General features: G+C 44.1%; 2 long non-coding RNA genes, 1 other non-coding gene and 1 pseudogene across 6 annotated transcripts in view; 1 reads left to right on the top strand and 3 right to left on the bottom strand.

The window, feature by feature from the left end:
* The window catches only part of LOC106976958 (uncharacterized), a 100,862-nt gene extending 94,874 nt beyond the window's left edge, over positions 1–5,988 (bottom strand). For both annotated transcript variants that reach the window (XR_008289284.1, XR_008289285.1), the window contains exons 1-2: positions 5,572–5,988; positions 4,028–4,244 (exon numbers count right to left, since the gene is read on the bottom strand). This is a non-coding gene — a long non-coding RNA (uncharacterized LOC106976958). The remainder of the gene's footprint in view (positions 1–4,027; positions 4,245–5,571) is intronic.
* On the top strand, positions 5,985–19,783 carry LOC106976957 (uncharacterized). 3 transcript variants are annotated; one of them, XR_001430582.3, is made up of 5 exons: positions 5,991–6,147; positions 11,076–11,210; positions 11,409–11,562; positions 13,818–15,056; positions 19,111–19,783. It is a non-coding gene; the product is annotated as an uncharacterized LOC106976957 (long non-coding RNA). The 3 variants fall into 3 exon arrangements; XR_003424855.2 differs by lacking the exon at positions 11,409–11,562 and having other exon boundaries at positions 5,985–6,114; XR_001430583.3 differs by lacking the exon at positions 11,409–11,562.
* Positions 6,297–6,389, bottom strand: TRNAI-UAU (transfer RNA isoleucine (anticodon UAU)). Its single transcript is given in 2 exon segments — positions 6,297–6,332; positions 6,352–6,389. It is a non-coding gene; the product is annotated as a tRNA-Ile (tRNA).
* Positions 13,155–13,568, bottom strand: LOC106976956 (40S ribosomal protein S26-like; annotated as a pseudogene).
* Positions 19,784–21,563: the final 1,780 nt, after the last annotated feature.

Raw genomic sequence — 21,563 nt, 5'->3', positions numbered from 1 at the left:
CTGAAAACTATAGAAAGCTGATGAAAGAAATTGAAGACACAAAGAATTGGAAAAAGATTCCATGCTCCTGGATAGGAAGAACAAATATTGTTAAAATGTCAATACTACCCAAAGTAATCTACATATTCAACGTGACCCCTATCAAAGTAACACCAGCGTTCTTCACAGAACTAGAACAAATAATCCTAAAATTTGTATGGAACCAGAAAAGACCCTGAATAGCCAAAGTAATCTTGAAAAAGAAAACCAAAGCAGGAGGCATCACAATCCCAGACTTCAAGCTATACTACAAAGCTATAATCATCAACACAGTATGGTACTGGCACAAGAACAGACACTCAGATCAATGGAATAGAATAGAGAACCCAGAAATGGACCTACAAACGTATGGCCAACTAATCTTTGACAAAGCAGGAAAGAATATCCAATGGAAAAAAGACAGTCTCTTCAGCAAGTGGTGCTGGGAAAACGGGACAGCGACATGCAAAAGAATGAACCTGGACCACTTTCTTATACCATACACAAAAATAAACTCCAAGTGGATGAAAGACCTCAATGTAAGACAGGAAGCCATCAAAATCCTCGAGGAGAAAGCAGGCAAGAACCTCTTTGATCTTGGCCACAGCAATTTCTTACTCAACATGTCTCTGGAGGCAAGGGAAACAAAAGCAAAAATGAACTACTGGGACCTCATCAAAATAAAAAGCTTCTGCACAGCAAAGGAAACAATCAGCAAAACTAAAAGGCAACTGACAGAATGGGAGAAGATATTTGCAAACATCTCAGATAAAGGGTTAGTATCCAAAATCTATAAAGAACTTATCAAACTCAACACCCAAAAACAAATAATCCAGTGAAAAAATGGGCAAAAGACATGAGTAGACACCTCTCCAAAGAAGACATCCAGATGGCCGACCAACACATGAAAAAATGCTCAACATCACTCATCATCAGGGAAATACAAATCAAAACCACAATGAGATACCACCTCATACCTGTCAGAATGGCTAACTTTAACAACTCAGGCAACAACAGATGTTGGCGAGGATGCAGAGAAAGAGGACCTCTTTTGCATTGTTGGTGGCAATGCAAGCTGGTGCAGCCACTCTGGAAAACAGGATGGAGGTTTCTCAAAAAACTAAAAATAGAACTACCCTATGACCCAGCAATTGCACTAACAGGCATTTATCCAAGGGATACAGGTGTGCTGTTTCAAAGGGACACATGCACCCCCATGTTTATAGCAGCACTATCAACAATAGCCAAAGTACGGAAAGAGCCCAAATGTCCATCAATGGATGAATGGATAAAGGAGATGTGGTATATATATACAATGGAGTATTACTCAGCAATCAAAAAGAATGAAATCTTGCCCTTTGCAACTATGTGGATGGAACTGGAGGGTATTATGCTAAGTGAAATTAGTCAGTCAGAGAAAGACAAAAATCATATGACGATTTTAAGAGACAAAACAGATGAACATAAGGGAAGGGAAACAAAAATAATATAAAAATAGGGAGGGGGACAAAACAAAAGACACTCATAAATATGGAGAACAAACTGAGGGTTGCTGGAGGGGTTGTGGGAGGGGGGATGGGCTAAATGGGTAAGGGGTGTAAGGAATCTACTGAAATCGTTGCTTCACTATATACTAATTAATTTGGATGTAAATTTTAAAAAATAAAATATAAAGTTAAACTATAAAAAAAAAAAAGAAAAGAAAAGAAAAAGAAAAAGAACCAAACAATATTATCCAGGCTTTTCTAAAGTGAATTGTGCTTCAGGAAACCCTAATAGTCAACAGGAAAAAAGGGGAGGGATTTAGAATCACAGTCACAAATACAGAAGGAATAATAGAATTAGAACATCACTAGTATGTAATCCTTAATAAAATAATAAATCTTGACAAAGAGCATCCATGGCTGCTGAAACCATTATGTTAGAGGCTGATGTGGAATTTAATAATGGATGAATTAGGTTGACTACATCTGAAGTCATCAATAAAATTAACATCATGAAATGTGGAATATTATGTACTTTCTCTTGTGATGCAATAGTACATAGTACCACCTATAACATATTTTTGCAAAAAAACTGTATCTGAATATTATCAAGCTTCTAGAGCTAATTATCAGGAGGGATCAAAGGACTTGTTGAAGGATGCCTTGAGGTTGCAATTAGCCAAAATCTGTGGGAAATTCTATCGATCAACAAATAAATATCATAAATGGGAGTAGGGAGAGAGAGAATTGGTATAAATTAAGAGAAATTTAAGAGATATGTTAGTCAAATGCAAAGTGGTGGACTTTGTTTGGATCTTGAGTCAAGCAAATCAATTGCAAAAATACCAGAGATATGTGTGGAAATTTGAACAATGACTATGTATTAGGTAATGCAGGAGATTTATTATTATTAATCTTATAAGGTGTAACAATGATACTGTGGTTATCCTTTTTTTAAAGAGTAGTTAGCTGTTGGGTATTCATACTGAAGTGTTCACAAGTTAAATTAAACCATATCTGGGATTTCCTTTAAAATATTCCAGTGACCACAGTACAGGGGTAGAGGAATGCTGTGGAAATGCATAGAGTAAACAGTGCTGACAAGCCTTAGAAGTAATATGGGTGGATACATGGGGTGGGAGGGTAAATACAGTATCTCCCCTACTTTATTATCTTCCATAATAAAGAACTGGGGTTGTGTTCTGTTGAATTTTACATGGGCTGTATCCATACAGATCCCAGCCCTGGGGCCAGTTCTGACTTACTGAGAGTTCAGCAGGAGGATTCCCTCCCTGATCCACACAGAGACCACAGGTTCAGTGTCTGCAGGGTGCACAGGAGAGAAAGGAGCCAGGGGTTAAGAAAACAGTAAAGCAAGCAGGTGAAAGCAGGCACCCACCTGTGTGCTGAGGATTCACGGAGAGTGGGGGGACCCTGGCGAACAGAAGACCACATGTCCAATCCAAAGGGGGCAGCCAATGTTGCCATGTGGGAACAGGGGCACCAGATAGCCAACTTTCCTGATTTTTCATTAGAAAACTGAAATCTGAGCATTTCAGTAAAATCTCCCAACATGAAGGCAAACAATTAAAAATTGTTTCAATGCTTGGCCACTCAGTGCTAGAAAGCTGAACAAATTCTGTCAGGAGGCTAGATTTGTTCCACGGACTGCTGTTTTGTGATCTCTGACACCACACCGTGTAATGCATTATACAGTGCTGTGATGCATTAATAATTGTTGACGTCTTTAGCAGTTGGGTCACATGCTGGGACAACTGGGGTCGCATACATCTGAAATACCCAGACCTTTTACATGCAAACAGCTGTCAAGCCAGACATCCAGAGTTCAGCCATACTGAACTCTGAACTGAACATAGGCATACAATTATCTCTGTCAAATTGCATATTGTCATTTGTCAGAAACATTTGTCTCTGGATTGTCTCTACTTGTCCTCCAAATTCTATGGAATTTTTACTCCCTTCCAGCTTTGTGTTGCTCACAATAAGCCTGTCTTCATCCAAAGTAACTACAAAGTCAATGTCAGCCAGGGATGTGTCGGGCTCTTCTGCTCGAGATCACCTATAACTTCACCTACCTTCCAAGTTTGTCCATCTCGTATTTACACATCTTCCTCCTTAAAGCCACCCTACGTCAGACACAGGCCTAATCCACCAATCTTGCGGCGTTAATCGTGTCACCTCCTCCCACCTGTATGGTACTATATGGTTTTTAAGGCATTTTCCCAAAATATCCTGACTTGATCTTTGTCACCTATCACAGGCTTTAAAAATCCAATCAATGTCACATTAAGATGTTGCATTACAAATCTGTCAGTAGTCTATTTGTTTATAACCCACTACTAATTTCCTAGCAGGGGATTTCTAGACTAAATAGAGAAAAGGCAACTAATTTCACTTCCTTCCTTCCCACCTCACCATTTAACCAGAAAAAGAGCTCCCCAAAGCACCACCATTCCCACAATAGCTAACAGAGACAGAAACAATATTTAAGAGAAAGTTCTAACCTTGAGAGGTGACAGAAAGTAGAATGGGTTGCTTGTGAAGAAAAGACATTTTGATGCCAGAAGTTTTCAACTAGGAGCTGGGGTTCTGCAGAAGGGATTCCAACATGGATGGGAAGTTGTGCGGAATGATCTTACATTCAGTTATTTCTGTCCATGTGAGGAACGTGTTCCGTGCTCAGCTCTCAGAAGTATCTGACCAGTTCTTGCAGTGAGTAACCTGTGACATCAGAAACACACTTGGCAAGTCTGATCATTTTTATGCTTTGCATATTTTACAACCAATTCCCTTTTTAAAAAAAGAGTTTTCAGCAAGTTTTCTTTTAAAAATGCCAACCTTTCCACTGTCGTTCAAAAACGAAGAGAATCCATACAACAGAATATTATTCAGCTATAAAAAGAAATTAAAGGGGCGCCTGGGTGGTGCAGTCGGTTAAGCGTCCGACTTCAGCCAGGTCACGATCTCGCGGTCTGTGAGTTCGAGCCCCGCGTCGAGCTCTGGGCTGATGGCTCAGAGCCTGGAGCCTGTTTCTGATTCTGTGTCTCCCTCTCTCTCTGCCCCTCCCCCGTTCATATTCTGTCTCTTTCTGTCCCAAAAATAAATAAACGTTGAAAAAAAAATTAAAAAAAAAAAGAAATTAAGTAGTGATACAGGGTAGAACATGGATGAATCTTGAAAACATTACGCTAACTGAAAGAAACCAGTCACAAAAGACTTCATGTTCTATGATTCCATTCATATGAAGGTTCGCAATAGGAAAATGTATACAGATAGAAGGTAGATTAAGTGGTTGCTTAGGGCTGAAGTGAGGAGCCAGTGGTGATAGGTAAAGGATGTGGGGTATCTTACTCAGGTGCTGAAAATGTTCTAAAATTGACCATAGTGATGGTTGCACAATTCGGTGAATACACCAAAATCCATTGAAACGTACACTTTAAAACGGTATATGAATTACTTCTTAAAACTGTTTTCTTTTAAACTTAAACAAACTTTCTTCTTATAATTATTAATGGACAGATACTTGTCTCCAGGCCTGGGCTAGATTTCTCACCATCTGCCGAGGATGAACCTGTAAGCAGAAGGCTCTCGGCGGGTGAGACCCTGGCCTCAGGTTAGATGAGGAGGGCAGACATTCTCGCATTTCAGTGGGCATGAGGCTCTCCATCCTCAATCTGTAGCAGAGGAGATGGACAAGAACTCCACCTTCCACCCACTTTCTCTGAGCCTTCTAGGTCTTGCCTCTCAACGCTCCAGGTAGTATTTCTATCCCAGGATTTAACTGTATATCCTGTCCATAAAAACAGCAGAAACCACTCTTTCGGAAGAACGCGTTTGGGACGACTCTCAAGCCGACTAAACTTGTTCTCTGCTCGGCCCACACCTCCTGGGGATGTGGGGCACCCACCCACCCCTTGGCAAAGCAGTCCCCACGCTTCAGAGGAGTGCTGCCTACAAAAACAAAAACACAGATTTCCTGTCCCCTCCCCCCACCCCTCAGGAGGACTTCTGAACCTGGCATTTGTGGCATGCATGAAAGGACACCCACCACTCGGACATCTCTAGAAGACGTCTGCTCTGCGGTCCGCCAGCAAATTGCACCACTGCAGACTGGCACCGGAGACAGGAGGCACAAAATGGGGAGAGGGAAACGCCCAGTGCACATATCCCAAACTCTGCACGTCCGCCCAGGGAGGCCTGTGCCTGGAGAGGGGAAAAGGGCACCCAGTCTCGGAGTGTCTGCAGCTAGGAGAGAAAGGAGGGACTGCTCCACTTCCGCCCCGCTCTTGAGCCCTGGACCCAACTCCCGGGAGCGGTCGCCCTGCTAGCGACCCGCGACCCAAGGCGCGCGGAGCCACGCCCCACTCTGCCCCAGGCGAGGGGCAGCAGACGGGAAGCCGGACCTCCTCCCGGCGCCAGGAGCTCGGGCACGCCCAGTAGATTTTTGACCTCGAAGTACAGGCGGGGCCCCTGGATCTTCAGTCCACAACGCCGCTACTGTGGCCGGGGAGTAGATGCCGTTAAAGAAAAGGCCTAGGAAGAGAAGTAGAAGGAAGCAGTGTGCAGACGTCCGGGTTCGAGTGGCTGGACGGTGCGTGGGGGCAACAAGTAGCTTGCACAGCGGGTAAGAAGCGTCAGTGCGAGCTGCTTCCTGCCTGCGGCGGAGCGACCCGCGCACGCAGGCAGAGACGGCAACTGAGAATGCTAAAGAGAGGCTAACTTCTTCCTTTGGGGAAGGAGATAAAAGGGGGGTGAGAGTATCCAAAAGGGTCGTGCTCCAGGTGAGGCTCGAACTCACAACCTCGGCATTGCTCTGCATGTACTGCTGTATAAGTACCGCGCGCTAACCGATTGCGCCACTGGAGCTCCGCTTAGCCGGCCTCGCGATGGCTCTATCAGGGTTCACCCGGGCTCGGTGCGGGCTTCAACGGAGCATGCGCACTGGTGGCTCGCGGCTCGGCGGGAGTGGGTCCGGGCCCCGAACCGCCCTCCTGCAGCTGCGGGCCCCGCGGCCCTAGGCGGAGTGAGCGGGGACTTCTGCGAGGGTCTCCCCCCGGAACGGAGGGCCGGTCGGCTGGGCAGTGACGGGCAGGCCAGTGGGCCGTTGAAATGAGCTCAGCCTGCCTCGCTGGGCAGCGCGGGAGGAGGAGCCCCGGCGTTACGTTCGGCGTCCTCTGGGAGTTTCGCCTCCGGGAGCGGGCCCCGCGAGGAGCCGGGCTTGCGGCCGGCGGGTGGACCTCGATGCGGTGGTGACGCGGGCCGAGGGGTGGGGCGGAGCCGGGCGGCCTCGGCTCGTCGGCCGCAAGTTCGCGGTGGCCGCCCCCCGCCCCGCGCCCCTCGTGACCAATTAGCGGGAGGCGGTGGCCCGGACTCCCCGCGCCGCCCTGGAAGTCAGCGGGGGCTGTCCGGTCAGGCAGCGCCGGGGCTGGGGCTGGACCGAGGGTGGCCTCCGCCGGCGGGGACTCCAGGACCCGAGAGGGCGGGGACTTCAGCATTGGAGCGTGGTCTGCCCGGGAGTTTTTCCGCGACCCCCTGTGCATCCTGCGCGCAGGCACAAGGCGTGTCGCCAAAACTGTTTCAAGCCACGGGCATTCCGGGGATACGATAGCCTGAGCCTTCGAGAGGGTGCAGGCTAAGCCCCGCGTGTTTTGTTGGGCCACAACACGTTTGTTTAATTTTAAAACTAGTTTCTAATATTTAAAATCAAGAGGTCTCATACAAATATCTGCATATCCATTTCTTTTTTAAAAACCAAACAGTGTAACACTGTACCTAGAGCCGAATTATAACTAAGCACTTTGTCTTCGTGGACCCCTTTCTCCATTAAAAAAAATTTTAATAATATTTTACTACTGCAAAATAAAGACAAATATAATCCAGGCTGGATTTATTGTTACATCATGATTATTATATTTATTTTTTCTTCTGATTTAAAAAGAATTTAAAATGTAAACATTTTTGCGGGCAAAAGGCACTGGGCCTATTGAATCTAATTGTTAATTCCACCAGTAACCTGCATCGCCCTGGGGGGTTAGCTGCAACCACCTCCACAATATACCCGCCCCCCCCCCCCCCCAGTGTCTTCCTCCAGGGTTGCCTCTCTAGATTATCTCCTGGGTCTCTGTTGGCTTGTTGGTCACCCCGTTTGGTTGACCAGAACCAGAAGAGCAAATAACAACACTATGATAATAGACTGGGGGAACCGGTATGAACAAGTGATGGGAGGCAGAATAGAGATCCGGTATGTAGACACTTTGATGGTGACTTGCCCACAGTAACAGGTTGTGGTAGGGTGACAGTGTCAAGCAGTAGAATTGTAAAAAGGCTTGAAATTCAAGCAGAATTTATTAGAATAAGGAGACAGTAAAAGTTTCTGTGTAAGGCAGAGGCCTCCCAAAGGTGATGTTTATAGGAAGCTCAATACCATGTGCCTACCCAGAGAAAAGAGGTGAGACTCTCCAAATCATTTTGAACTGTAAGAGACACACATCCAGAGCAAGAGCTCAGAAAGGGGGATGGTTAATACCCCTGCAACATCCCACCAGGCACCAGGCAGGTGGTGGGATGCAGAGATGTTTACAACATGGCCAGGAGCATGCCTGGCCAAGTCCAGGGTACCTCGAGGGCAGTGGAGAGAGAGACTTTGAAATAAATAAGTTGGAACAGGCTGTTAAGGTAATTGCATGGTTTCCTTGAGGTGGGAATAACTTTAAATTTTAAAATTCTATTTTATTTTATTTTTTAATTTATTTAAGTAATCTCTATACCCAACACAGGGCTTGAACTCACCGCCTGGAGATTAAGAGCTACACACTCCACCCACTGAGCCAGCTGGGCACCCCTAGGTTTTTAAATTTTAAATTGAAAGAGATGGGGCACCTGGCTGGATCAGTCTGTTAAGCATCCAACTTTGGATCAGGTCATGATCTCTCAGTTCATGAATTTGAGCCCCACATCAGGCTTTGACCTGACAGATCAGAGCCGGAAGCCTGCTTCAGATACTGTGTCTCTTTCTCTCTCTGACCCTGCCCTGCTCCTTCTCTGTCTCTCAAAAATAAACGTTAAAAAAAATTTTAATAAATTGAAAGGGGTTAATTTCCATAGTATCTTTTCAAATGCAGTAGCATTAGTCCGGTCTTCCTCCCTCCAAGTCCCTCAGAAGAGCCCACCTGGTAAACTCTGGGCAGCCAAGTTGGCCCTGGTGGGCCACAGATCCATTCCTCCATCGTGGATCTACTCTTTCATTGGTTCAGCAGATTTTGGCTGATCCTGGTTGCATAGGAACTAAAATAGCTTAGCTCCCAAGGTAACCAGGGCTCTAAAGGAAGGACCTAGTAAGGGCAGTGCTGAACCTGGAGGGGGCAGTGTCAGAACCTCTGCTACACAAGAGATTGTTACAAGGCAAGGTCTCTTGGGACCTTCAAATCACTTAAACTCATACAGACTGACTCTGAAGAGCAATGAATTAAGAGTCTGAGCTCTGACTCTCACTGGCTGAGTGATCTTAAGTAAATCTCTTACCCTTTCTGGGCCTCAATTTCCTCACCTATAGTCTGAGACATCTAGACCAGATGAGAGCTTTCTAGCCTATTTTGACTGGAGAAGTCTTTTCACCATGTGTATACTTGCCAACACCTTGATATTATTAAATCATTTAATAATTTTTGTGATGTGTAACAAGTTCTTTTTAAAATAAAATTTATTTTGGACAAATGTATAACTTTAAAATAATCTCAAGCAATGTCTATAATATAAAGACTAGTCTTAACCTATTTCCATTTACTACGTAATTATATAAATTATGTAAATATTAGTTTCAGGCACCCAATATAGTGATTCAACACTTCCATATATCACCCAGTGCTCATCACAACAAGTGCATTCCTAAATCCCCATCACCTGTTTTAATTCCTCTGGTAACCATCAGTTTGTTCTCTGTAGTTATGAGTCTACTTTGTGGTTTGCCTCTCTTTTTCCCTTTGCTTGTTTGTTTTGTTTCTTAAGTTCCACATATGAGTGAAATTATATGGTATTTGTCTTTCTCTGACTTATTTCCCTTAGCATAATACTCTCTAACTCCATCCATGTCGCTGCAAATGGCAAGATTTCATTCTTTTTCATGGCTGAGTAATATCCTGGTGTGTGTGTGTGTGTGTGTGTGTGTGTGTGTGTGTGTGTGTGTGTGCGCGCGCGCGCGCGCGCGCACAACATCTTCTTTATCCGTTCATTAGTCAATAGACACTTGGGCTGTTTCCATAATTTGGCTATTGTAGATAATGTTGCTATGAGCATCGGGGTGCATGTGTCCCTTTGAATTGGTATTTTTGTATTCTTTGGGTAAATACCTAGGAGTGCAATTGCCAGATCATAAGGTAGTTCTATTTTTAACTTTTTGAGCAACCTTCATATTGTTTTCCAGAGTGGCTGCACCAGTTTGCATTCCCACCAACAGTGCTTTTAACAAATAACTTTCAAAAGAACATTTATAAGCGTGCCTGGGTGGCTCAGTCCATTGAGCATCCATGTCTTGATTTCAGCTCAGATCATGATCCCAGGTTTGTGGTATCGAGCCCACACTGGGCTCTGTGCTGAGCATGGAGCTTGCTTAAGATTCTTTCTCTCTCCCTCTCCCATGCTCTCCATCTCTAAAATAAATGTAATAAATAAATAAATAAATAAATAAATAAATATTTATCATTTGATAATTGGGACAAATGTATATTAAAATGTATGAAATTTAATAACTCATTGTAGCATCAAAAATAGGCAAAAAACTGCTTTTCTAAATGAATGTTTGGAATTTATGCTTTTTGCACTTAAAAAACTGGTTTATTTTTATTACTTTCTTGTTTTCATGTCTAAACGATGAGATAAAACAGAAGGGTTCAAGCTGCGATATACAAGCACCATTTTTAGTGGGTCTGGCTCATGTTTATTCCTACTAATGAAAGGCTGTATTGGATCTAATGGTCACTCTATTTTCTCTTTTTTGGCTTTGGTTTTTGATATCAGGATGAGCCAGATAAACATTTTGGTCAGCTGAATCCAATTTGCATGTCTGGTGAACAAAGATCATCTTGAGTCACATTGTAGAATTTTCATGTTCTGTTCTTCATTTACTTTCTTTCGGCACACTTCACATTTTACGTTTTTAGCCAGTGTTCCATAATGACAATATATTAAGCAGTATATGACTACAAGAAGTTGCCATGGAGTCATCAAAACCCATAGAGGATCCACCAGAGTGGCTGAGTCATATGCACACACTTGGTGTTTGGATGCTGCTGCAGGGTGCTGGTCAGCATGCATTGGGAGGCTCCCAAAGTGATCCCATTTTCATGGGGCAAGAGGTTGTCTGAAGAATACTTTTTTTCAGACTACAAGTTTGCAAGATGCCACTGCCACCTATAAGTGCAGACCTCAAGTGTGGACCATCTTGACTGCCTTTCTGAACCTCTGGGATCACGCAGCATCTGAGATCCCCTCCTGTGCTAACTAGTCCATGATCCTCCCCAGCACCACCTGGGGAAATGACCCTTTATTTTCCCTTAGGAGGAGAAAGGCCCAAGGCCCAAACTCAAGGGAAGCGTGAGGCAGACTGAACCGGTTACATGCAGCAGTGGAGCATGATAATTTTGGGAAACACAGATCCCTTCATTCTGGATTGAAGCTGAAATGAAAGACATGGTAAGAGCCCATCAGATGAGAGGAAACTCAAAAAGACTGCTCACACCCATTGTTGGTAAAAGTGTGGGAAATGGACACTTGTTTTCTTTTGTTTTGTTTTGTTTTGTTTTGTTTTGTTTTGTTTTGTTTTGTTTTGAAGACCGTTGGGTAGGATCTATCAAATGCATGTATCCTTTGACCCAGTGCTTCTGCTTCTAGGAATCTGCCCTATAGAGACACTCATATATGGGAACAAGTATTTCATCAACTCTAAGATGCCCTAAACTGGAAAATATACTGTTGTTTTATGTACCATTAAGAAAGGAGGAGCTCCTGGGTGGCTCAGTTGGTTGACCATTGGACTTCGGCTCAGGTGACAATCTCACGGCTGGTGAGGTCCAGCCCCACATAGGGCTCCACGCTAACAGTGCAGAGCCTGCTTGGGATTCTCTCTCTCTCTCTCTCTCTCTCTCTCTCTCTCTCTCTCTCTCCTCTCTCTCTCTCTCTCTCTCTCTCTCTCTCTCTCTCTCTGCCCCTCCTCCAGTCGTGCTTTCTCTCTGTCTCAAAATAAAGAAACTTAAAAAAAAGAAAGAAAAAATCCTGCCATTTAAACTATGATGCTGTACTTTCATATTACTTAGACTTTTTATTATATACTTATTAAAAGAGCTCTTTTAGACAGACTCAGACGTACTTTTTTTTTTAATCATATATTAGTCTTGAGAACTGCTACAGCTCTCTGCCCAGCTTTTCCGCCTCTTGGTCCCTCCCACTTACAGACCAGCCAATGCTTGGGAAGGGAAAGGCTCTCAGGGTGTCACACTCACCTCAGTGTACTTCTCTTCTCCCTGAAGTCATGGCCCCTCAATACCTGGACTGCCTCAGTAGCTCTTCATTGCCTTCAAGCAGATATGTGTGTGTGTGTGTGTGTGTGTGTGTGCGTGTGTGCGTGTGTGTGTGTGTTTATTGTACCTCTAGCCACTATCTGTGGGAGTAGCTTAATAGAAAACAACACTTCAAGAGGTAGCACGAATTCATCCTCCAAACAGGGACATTTCTGAGAGCAAGAGGGTCACTGCCAATAATACTGGGTCAGGGGGGCATCTAGGTGGCTCAGCCAGCTTGAGCATCTGGCTTCTGCTCAGGTCATGATCCCACAGTTTGTGAGCTCAAGCCCCGCATCTGGCTCTGTGCTCACAGCCCAGAACCTGCTTCAGATTCTGTGTCTCCCTCTCTCTCTGCGCCTCCCCCGCTCATACTCGGGGTCTCTCTCTCTCTCAAAAATAAATTTTAAAAAAACATCAAAAAGATAATAATACTGGATCAATGAGCATGACATGTGACTGTCACGGACAGCCAGAACACACGGCCACCCTAATCCTAGTCCCCTTTGTACTGCTGTAAATACATAAATCATAAATAAGAAAGATTCCTTATTAATTTTTTTTAAATTTGAGAACATAGATGGGGGGTGTGCCTGTTATTAACTAAGTGCTTCTCTGCCCCAAATACGCCTTTCTTGCCCTGCTCTGCGATCCTGTTAGCCAGTGCTGCCTTAGACCTTGTCAGTGAGTGGACAGTGTTTTTCTTCTGGCTCCTCGAGCACACAGCTGGGTGGTTTCTCAGTGAGATTTTGCTGTCCCCCAGCACACAGTTTCCTGCCTGTCAACCCTAGCCTGCTGCACCTCAGCAAACTTCTCTGCCGTCCAGTAGGCCACTACCATGAGTCTCACTTTGGCGGGAGGAAGGGGCCCCTTCCAAGTTCCTTCCTTCCATGGGTTTTCTACATCATCTCTGGAGGTAGTGGCTTCTCCCTCTATCCCTATTCCTGTATTCATTAAAGCTCCATTTACCCCCCTCAGTGGTTACTCCCTGTCTACTGGTTAACAATTTTTTTTTTTTGCTATTTATAAAGTATAATCTCTTTGATTTTATTTTTCCAGAGAACAGTTTTTCTTCAATCCTTAAGGACTTAGCTCTTTACATGGGCTTTGGTGGAGGTCGTGGGGCAGCACCGGCAGGTCTAAATCAGGGCGGTGGTGTTCGGTCCTTCTGTGCTTCACGAGAGCGATTCCTGACTACCTTGCTGTGAATGGCACAACTCACACAGTAACGTAGTTTCACATACAGCTTGGGAAGCACATAGGCATCGAAGACACTCGCTTCAGAAAGTCCCTGACCCCGGCGGCCTCTACTATGTTCCAGATAACGAACTTCTTAATGGCCTTGTCCTTGGGCACGCAGCGGGCACAGTTGGTACAGTGAATAGGCTGCACGTGGCCAAGGCCTTTTTTGGCACGACCATTGTTCCTTCTTTTCTTGGTCATCTTGGAAAAGAGGACCCGAGAGAGCAACAATTTTTTATACTGAATTTTCTCTGTTCAAATTCCTGGTGTGGTTTCTGGATCCAGGCTCATACAGGATGCATTTGTTATTTCTTTCACTTGTCATTTGAAAACAAAATATTTCAAAGGATATGGAGAATACGTGCTGGGTTGGAAAAAATAACACCCTTCTACAGTGCTTACCATGTGCCAGGCACTGTTCTGAGAACTTTACACCTTATTAACTGTGGTCATTCCCGTGCCAGTATTATGAAGTAAGTAACATTATATTTTCCTTTTACAGATGAGGACACTGATGCACGGTGAGGTCACCTAAGTAAATAGGAGAGACCGGATTCAAATGCAGATTGTGTGATTTGAGAATCCATGCCCTTGACACTACAGAGAGTAGGGTGCTCAAAAGGCCACTGGAGTAGGAGGGCCATGACAGTGCCTGGCATTTAGAACGGGGCCTCTCAAGAATCACCCTCAAGAAGGCACTTATCAGGACTCACAGAGCCCCTGCGTGATGGTGGCTAAGGGTCCTAATTTGACATATAGGAAAGATCAGATAGAACTAGGGCCGCTAGAGAGATGAAAACTGGGGCCCAGGGGTGCTGGGGCCCCTGGCTGCCCCAAACCCTCCTGCTGAGAAGATGGGTGGTTCTCCTGTCAGTTCTGTCAACAGTTGAACCCAAACATACTGGACCAGGTATGTGAGGGCAGTCTCTAAGGAGACTAAGCACAGATGATGATGGTGTCTTCCCTTTGAGAGGAGGAAGGGAGAGTCTTAACAGAGGCAGCCACAGAACTCTGGGGTTGCAGTTCCTCTCTGGGCTATCCTTAGGTCAAAGTGTTGGGGCCTGTAGGAAAGCTTACCCTGTGAGGCTGAAGAAAGACAAGGAAGTGGAGGAAAACAATCTTCACTTATATGTCTGTTCAGCCAGGAACTGCCTGGCTTCAAAATTTCCTTTACATGTATACACTGTGAAAAATAACGGGAAACTTCACTAAAATGCAGTGTGGAGGTTCCGGCAGGGGGAGCTCTCCTACACCACTACGCAACCGTCGATTGCAGACCCAAGAGGAAGACGCGAGTTGACGGGGCTAGTGGATACCACTCCACTACTCCAGCCAAAGGACGGGGTGCTTTCCTCGTCCCCGGGGCAACAGCTCAGCCAATGAGAAGCCACCATACTTGGAACTCCCAGTTTACCCCAATGGACTTTTAGTTTCTAACAGCCTGCCGAACTGACCCCTTTTCTCCTTAAAAAAGCGTGCCTCTCCTCTCTTCCCCGGACTTGCCTGTGGTTTTGGTGCAACTTCTTTGTCCCGGATTACAGTTCTCTTTAATTACTGAATAAGCTCGTAAAATAACTGGCAGTTTTAATTTTTAAGGTTAATATTACTTGGTGATCAGAGGTGGCATCCAGAGAAGACCCCCACCCCCACCCCAGGGCTCCCGGGGCTGGTGAGCAAATAGGTGCGGTACCCACGGAAATGTTGCCGCTCACTGCTTTCTCGCCTTCTCTGGGGTTGGAGGGTAAGTGTTTTGGTTTGGGGGGGGGGGGTTGTTTGTTTGTTTTGTTTTGTTTTTTAATCTTTGGGAGTACAGTTTGGCCTTTGGTTGGATTCCTTTTCGGCATCAGACTGTTCCCTTTGGAGCTGTGCCAGTTCGAACTGTGTTGGCCTTTGTTCCTACTCCCCTTGGGACCGAACTGGTGAAGTGGGAACTGTGCCTGTTGGAACTGCCATAGCCTTGGGTCCTAATCCTGTTTGTAACTGGACTGTTCCTTCAGACACTGCTAGCTAGCCCCTGTCTGATTCCTTCTGGAACCAGGCTGTTCCTGAAAAACTTCTAAGAAATGGGATTCCGGTCATCAAAATGCTTTGAGGGCACCCCCCCTTACTGGGAATCCAGCCGGTTTTATGTTTAAAAACTATGCACACTCTGCATGCACACTTACAGATTAATGGACTGACTTAACCAGAAGTGATTTAGAACTTCAATGGCCTATATTATAGGGAACTTTTGATCTCCCCAAACTTTAACTTTCTCAAAGCTGAATTGGACAACCATGGTTCTAAAATTGACAAAACTGGGGCGCCTGGGTGGCTCAGTGGGTTAAGCGTCCAACTTCAGCTCAGGTCATGATCTCACAGTCTGTGAGTTCAAGCCCTGCGTCGGGCTCTGTGCTGACAGCTCAGAGCCTGGAGCCTGCTTCAGAATCTGTATCTCCCTTTCTCTCTGACCCTCCCCTGTTCGTGCTCTGTCTCTCTCTGTCTCAAAAATAAATAAACGTTAAAAAAAAATTAAAAAAAATAATAAAATTGACAAAACTGAATAGGACTGAATAGGATTCCTGTTTTAATTGGTATTTTGACCCTTCCAAATGCTATCAGGAATCTAAAATCCCTCTCTCCTGACATTTTGGTATCTTTCATCTGACCATGTCAAATGTTCCCATTTAAATTTACCTAGCATCGTGGTTTATGATTTAAAAACAAAACAAAACAAAAACCCTCTGGTCCTTATGTCTAGAGGCACTTTGAATCTTTCATGCCAGATACTGCCTGCAGCAGGATCAAGAAGGTTTTATGGAAAATTGGGATAGTCTCCATGACCACAGCTAAATAAATAAGAAACAACCTACCTTGTGGGTTTTGAAAAGTTTAAAAATAATAATAAAATAAAATAGCCTCCAAGATACAATTTATAAACCAAATGAGGCAAACAAACAATTAAAAAGAAAAAAAGGAGCTTCTGAGACCTCTTCTGCCCCTCCCCCATCTTTCTTGCCTACAGACACAAGGCAGCTTACCTTTGTGCTCATCTCCTCCCTCCTAATCAGCTGGGAAAAACTACAGTCAGATTGGGAATGAATCCCTCTCTGTCCTTACTGACACGAGACCTACACTCTGTGCTTAACTCCACTGCTCTAAAGCAGCCCGTGCCTCAGAGGACTAAAAAGCAGCTCAAATACTGGGGGTTCTCTGATAAACCTCAACAGATTCTCATCTCTGAACCCATTCCCTTTTGCCGAGGTCCTTTGAGAGATCCACACCCTTTTCTCCTGAGTTCCTCAGCGCCTATTCATTTATTGGGCTGAGCTTTCTTAGAAGAATATCATGCCAGGGGCGCCTGGGTGGCTCAGTCGGTTGAGCATCTGACTTTGGCTCATGTCATGATCTCACAGTTTGTGGGTTTGAGCCCCGCATCGGGCTCTGTGCTGACAGCTCAGAGCCTGGAGCCTGCTTTGGATTCTGTGTCTCCCTCTTTCTCTGCCCCTGCCCCGCTCACACTCTGTCTCTCTAAAAAATAAACATTAAATAAATATATATATATATATATATATACACATATATATATATATTAATAATAAAAGAATATCATGCCAGAATTTCTTTCTCCCAAAAGGGAAAAATAATTCTAGAATTTGACAGTGGTAACAAAATTAGCAAACAAAAGGAAATGAATGACCTTTCGGCATCTTTTCTATGCTCTGTCTCTGATGGCACTATAGCTGAGTCTGAGGACAGTAATCATTTGTTCCTTTTGGATCAGCTACCACCCTCTTTATGGGCAAAATCATCTACTGATATTGGCAGAATCCACAGTGCACCTCACATCAAGATTCAAATAGGTCCCTCAAAACCACTCTCTAGAATTAATCAATACCCTGTAAATAAGGAAGCCCTTCAGAGCAGCAAGTCCATAATAGAGGGTTATAAGACTTGGGGCCTGATTATCCCCCGTACTAGTCCCTGTAACAACTCTATTTTACCGTGAGAAAACCCAACAGCCAAGGATGGATGTTTGCCCATGACCTCCAAGCAGTAAGTAACATTGTTATCCCTTGGCATCCAGTTCCCCATCCTCATCCACTACCTACATCCATTCCCACTGAAAGCAAATTTTTCACTATCATTGTCCTATACAGTGCATCTTAGTATCACTGTTGATAAGGACATCCGATATCTTTGCCTTCATTTGAGGAGAATGGCAATACACCTGGACAGTAATGGCCCAAGGTTACACAGAGATTCCTTCCCATTTCTCACAAAACTTAAAGGCTGATTTGGATGATAGAACGTTTTTTTCCAGGCTCTAATTTGTTTCAATAGGCTCATGACCTGCTTCTCTGCTCCCCTTCTCAGAAGGGGAGTTTTAACCAGAAGAGTTAAAACTCTTGTTAAAACTCTTGGCTTTAAAGGGACATAGACTGTCCAAAGAAAAATTGCAGTTTGTTCAAACTCAGGTTCAATTATTTAGGACACCTGATCTCAGAACAAGGACTAGATTTGGGTCCAGGTAGATTTCAAGGCTTCCTGAATTTCCCAAAACCTAAAACTAAGCAATTTCTTGAACTGGCTGGCTATTACCACAATTGGATTCCAAATTTCTCTGATATGGCTCAGCCTCTATGTGCTTTACTAAAAAACAACATCCCTATCCCTGTTATTTGGAAAGAGGGGGATGACATAGCCTTTGGGACTTTAAAGGTCTAACAAAACTCCCTGCCCTTGGAATCCTAATTATCAACTTCCCTTTTTCCTCTTTGTATGTGAAAGGGAACGAACTGCCCTTGGAGTGCCCACCCAAAAGCACAGGGACCATCATCGCTCCGTGAGGATTATAGCCAACAACTGGACTGGATATCCTCTATGGATCCCTTGCCTGAGAGCCATTCCTGCCACTGCCCTTTTAGTTAAGGCCACTGCAGAAATAGTCACGGGGTCCCCTTTAACCATGCTTGTGCCACCAAACTCCAGGGAATAGACTCTTGGATCTTTGTGACACATGTAAAGAAAGCACCAAACCCTAGCTCGACCTGCACACCAACCATCTGGTGACCTGAAAGTAAAGATTTCTCAGAATTGAAACAGACAACATCTGGACAGATGGCTTTCTCAAGATGTCTGGACCAGGCCTATACACCTTTTCACACTGTTGCTTCTATCTCTGTTGTGGAAAGAAAATGCCCTTTGTCTGCATTTCCCAATGTCTTGCAAAAGGAGGAAACCTTTGATTATGAGCTTTTCATAAACAGCCACATAATAATCCTGTGAGCATTTCTGAAGGGTTAGAAGATTCAGAATTCATGATAGTCTTTTATCTGAACTATTAACTGACTCTGGATTCTTACCCCAATTCATGGTTTCTGAATTTACAACTTTACAGACTACTGCTGAATAACACATATGGTTCTAAACAGTTCTTTTGAAGTAACAGTGTTATTTTCCCTTAATCTACCTTTGAAGTTTTGCTATTCTTGCAAAAAAGTTCATCAGCTGTTGCTTTGTGTTTATACATTATGCTGTATCTTCCCAAATGCGCTCTGTTTTTTCATTCAGTGCACTCCCACAGTATTTCACTATTTTGCCTCATAGTCACTTTAAGAGGGGACCTCCAGGAGGTATACATGACTTCGGGTTTGCCTTCATAGGGGAAACCTTACTTCCCTAAGCCCAGATAAGCACCAATAAATATTTTCAGTTGGCTACTTTCAGACCTTGGGTCCTGGTTTTAAACCAACGTAGAGTTTGGAATTGTTGTGTTGCTTCTAATTCCATACTTGTCTGTCAATCTTTTGCAGAAAGGAGGTGCCCTTGCAGAAAGGAAGATACAGACTTCCAATGAAAAGTGCCTGAGAGTTTCTTCCTTCTAACCTTCCCTGTTATTCCAGTGTGGCTTAAGTGACTTCCAACTGCTATGCACTTTCCCTCTGACGTTAGACATGACAACCAGGAAAGGTTCTTCTTGGAGCTGAGAGGAAAAAAACACTAAATATAAAGAACCTGACTATTGATCAATTATGCTCTCAAGGAAAGATCGAAAGGGTGAAATGTGAGAAATAATAACTGGGAAACCTCACTAAAATGGAGCCCGGAGGTTTCTGCAGGGGGACCTCTCACGCGCTACCACACAAAGTTAACTGTAGACCCAACAGGAAGAGATGGACTTGACCTTACGTGGACTTGACCTTGCATGTAGATACACTCTACTACTTCAGCCAAAGGGACAGATTTTTTCCTCATCCCTAGGCAACAGGTTAGCCAATGAGAACCCCCCCATACTTGGAACACCCGGTTTTCTCCAATGGACTTTTAGTTTATAACAGCCTTCCCCAGTTATGCCTTTTCTCCTTAAAAGAGTCTACCTCTCTCCATCGTTCCCCAGACTTGCCTATGGTTTTGCCTCAGCTTGTTTGTCCCAGATTATTATTCTCTTTTATTCCTGAATAAAGCCATTTTTGCTGGTAAAATAAACTGGGAGTTTTTATTTTTAAGGTTAACAACACATGGTTTAGCCATTCTATTAATGGACATCTGGGGTTATTTCCTTTTTAAAGCTGTCATAAATAAAGCTGCTAAGAGCATTCTTGTGCACAGGTTTTTGTTTTCATTTCTTTGGGGTAAATACAGGAGTGGAATTGCTGGGTCATAAGGTAGGGTTTTTTGTAAAAAATTTTTATTGTAAAACTTTTTTAATGTTTATTTATTTTTGAGGGAGCAAGAGATTGCAGAAGGGGCAGAGAGAGAGGGAGACAACAGAATCTGAAGCAGGCTCCAGGCTCCTAGCTGTCAGCACAGAGCCTGACACGGGGCTCGACCTCACTGACTGTGAGATCATGACCTGAGCCAAAGTTGGATGCTCAACCAACTGAGCTACCCAGGCACCCCAATTGTAAACATTTTTTTAGTTTTATTTATCTTGGGAGAGAGCATGAGCAGTGAAGGGGCAGAGAGAAAGAATCCCAAGCAGGCTCTGCACTGTTAGCACAGAGCCTGATGTGGGCTTGAACTCACAAACCGCGAGATCATGACCTGAACCAAAACCAAGAGTCAGACACTCAACCGACTGAGCCACCCAGGCACCCAAGATAAATAAATAAAACTTGAAAAAGACACTCTGACCTCTGAGAGGACACAACAGCTTCTGGTGTTGGTATCTCTGATGGGGTCACTTTAAAGCTGATTCTGCAAGATCCAGGAAACTGCCAAGCCCTAGGTGACAGGGAAACTAAGGGAAAGGCCCAGGGTGTGGAGTTGGGGAGCCACAGGCAGGCTGGCAGTCCCTGCTTCCCCCACTCCCATCCTTGAAGACACCCTCTCTTACCTCCATTGGCTTTTTTTGTGGTTGTTTGGCTATCATTTTGTTGTTCATTTCTAATTTTATTGCACTGTGATGAAGATGGTCTGATTATTATTTTGGGGAGGGAGGATGTGTTAATATTTCTTTTGTAGTTGAGCCTATGGTCAACTTTGTGAATGTGTACTCTTCTCTGAAAATGCAGTTCTAGGGGTGCCTGGGTGGTGCAGTTGGTTAAGCGTCCTCCTCTTGATCTCAGCTCAGGTCATGATCTCACAGTTCCTGAGTTCGAGCCCCACATCCAGCTCTGTGCTGACAGCTCAGAGCCTGGAGCCTGATTCAAATTCTGGGTCTCTCTCTGCCCCTCCCCCACTCATACTCTGTCTCTCTCTCAAAAATTAAAAAAAAAAAACAAAATTTTTTAAAATAATAAAGTCTTTATAAATAAAAATATGAAAGCATTGGCACTTAAAACTCAGCAGATGAGCTGAATAGTAGAATACTACAACTAAATAGAAAAACAGTAAACTGGAAGATTAGGCAGAATATTCCCAGAATGCAGAACAAAGGGAAATGGGGAAAAGAAAGAAAAGTTCAATGACATGCAGATAAGATCTAAAAATTCTAACATTCATCAAAAAAATTTTTCAGAAGCTGATAATAGAATTGATGAGAAACAATTAAAAAAAAACAAGGGGTGCCTGGGTGGCTCAGTCGGTTGAGCGTCCAACTTTGGCTCAGGTCATGATCTCACAGTTTGTGAGTTCGAGCCCCACGTCAGGCTCTGGGCTGATAGCTCAGAGCCTCAAGCCTGCTTCTGATTCTGTGTTTCCCTGTCTCTCTGCTCCTCCCCCACTCATGCTCTCTCTCACTCTCAAAAATGAATAAATATTAAAAAGAAATTAAAAAAGAAACCACAAGAATTTCCCAGATCTGAAGAATGACACACACAAATAC

Source organism: Acinonyx jubatus, chromosome A3 (assembly GCF_027475565.1).
Source record: "Acinonyx jubatus isolate Ajub_Pintada_27869175 chromosome A3, VMU_Ajub_asm_v1.0, whole genome shotgun sequence".
NCBI classification, from domain to species: Eukaryota; Metazoa; Chordata; class Mammalia; order Carnivora; family Felidae; genus Acinonyx; species Acinonyx jubatus.
The sequence above is the reverse complement of the archived record's forward strand: the minus strand, read 5'-3'. Positions and strand labels throughout refer to the sequence as shown.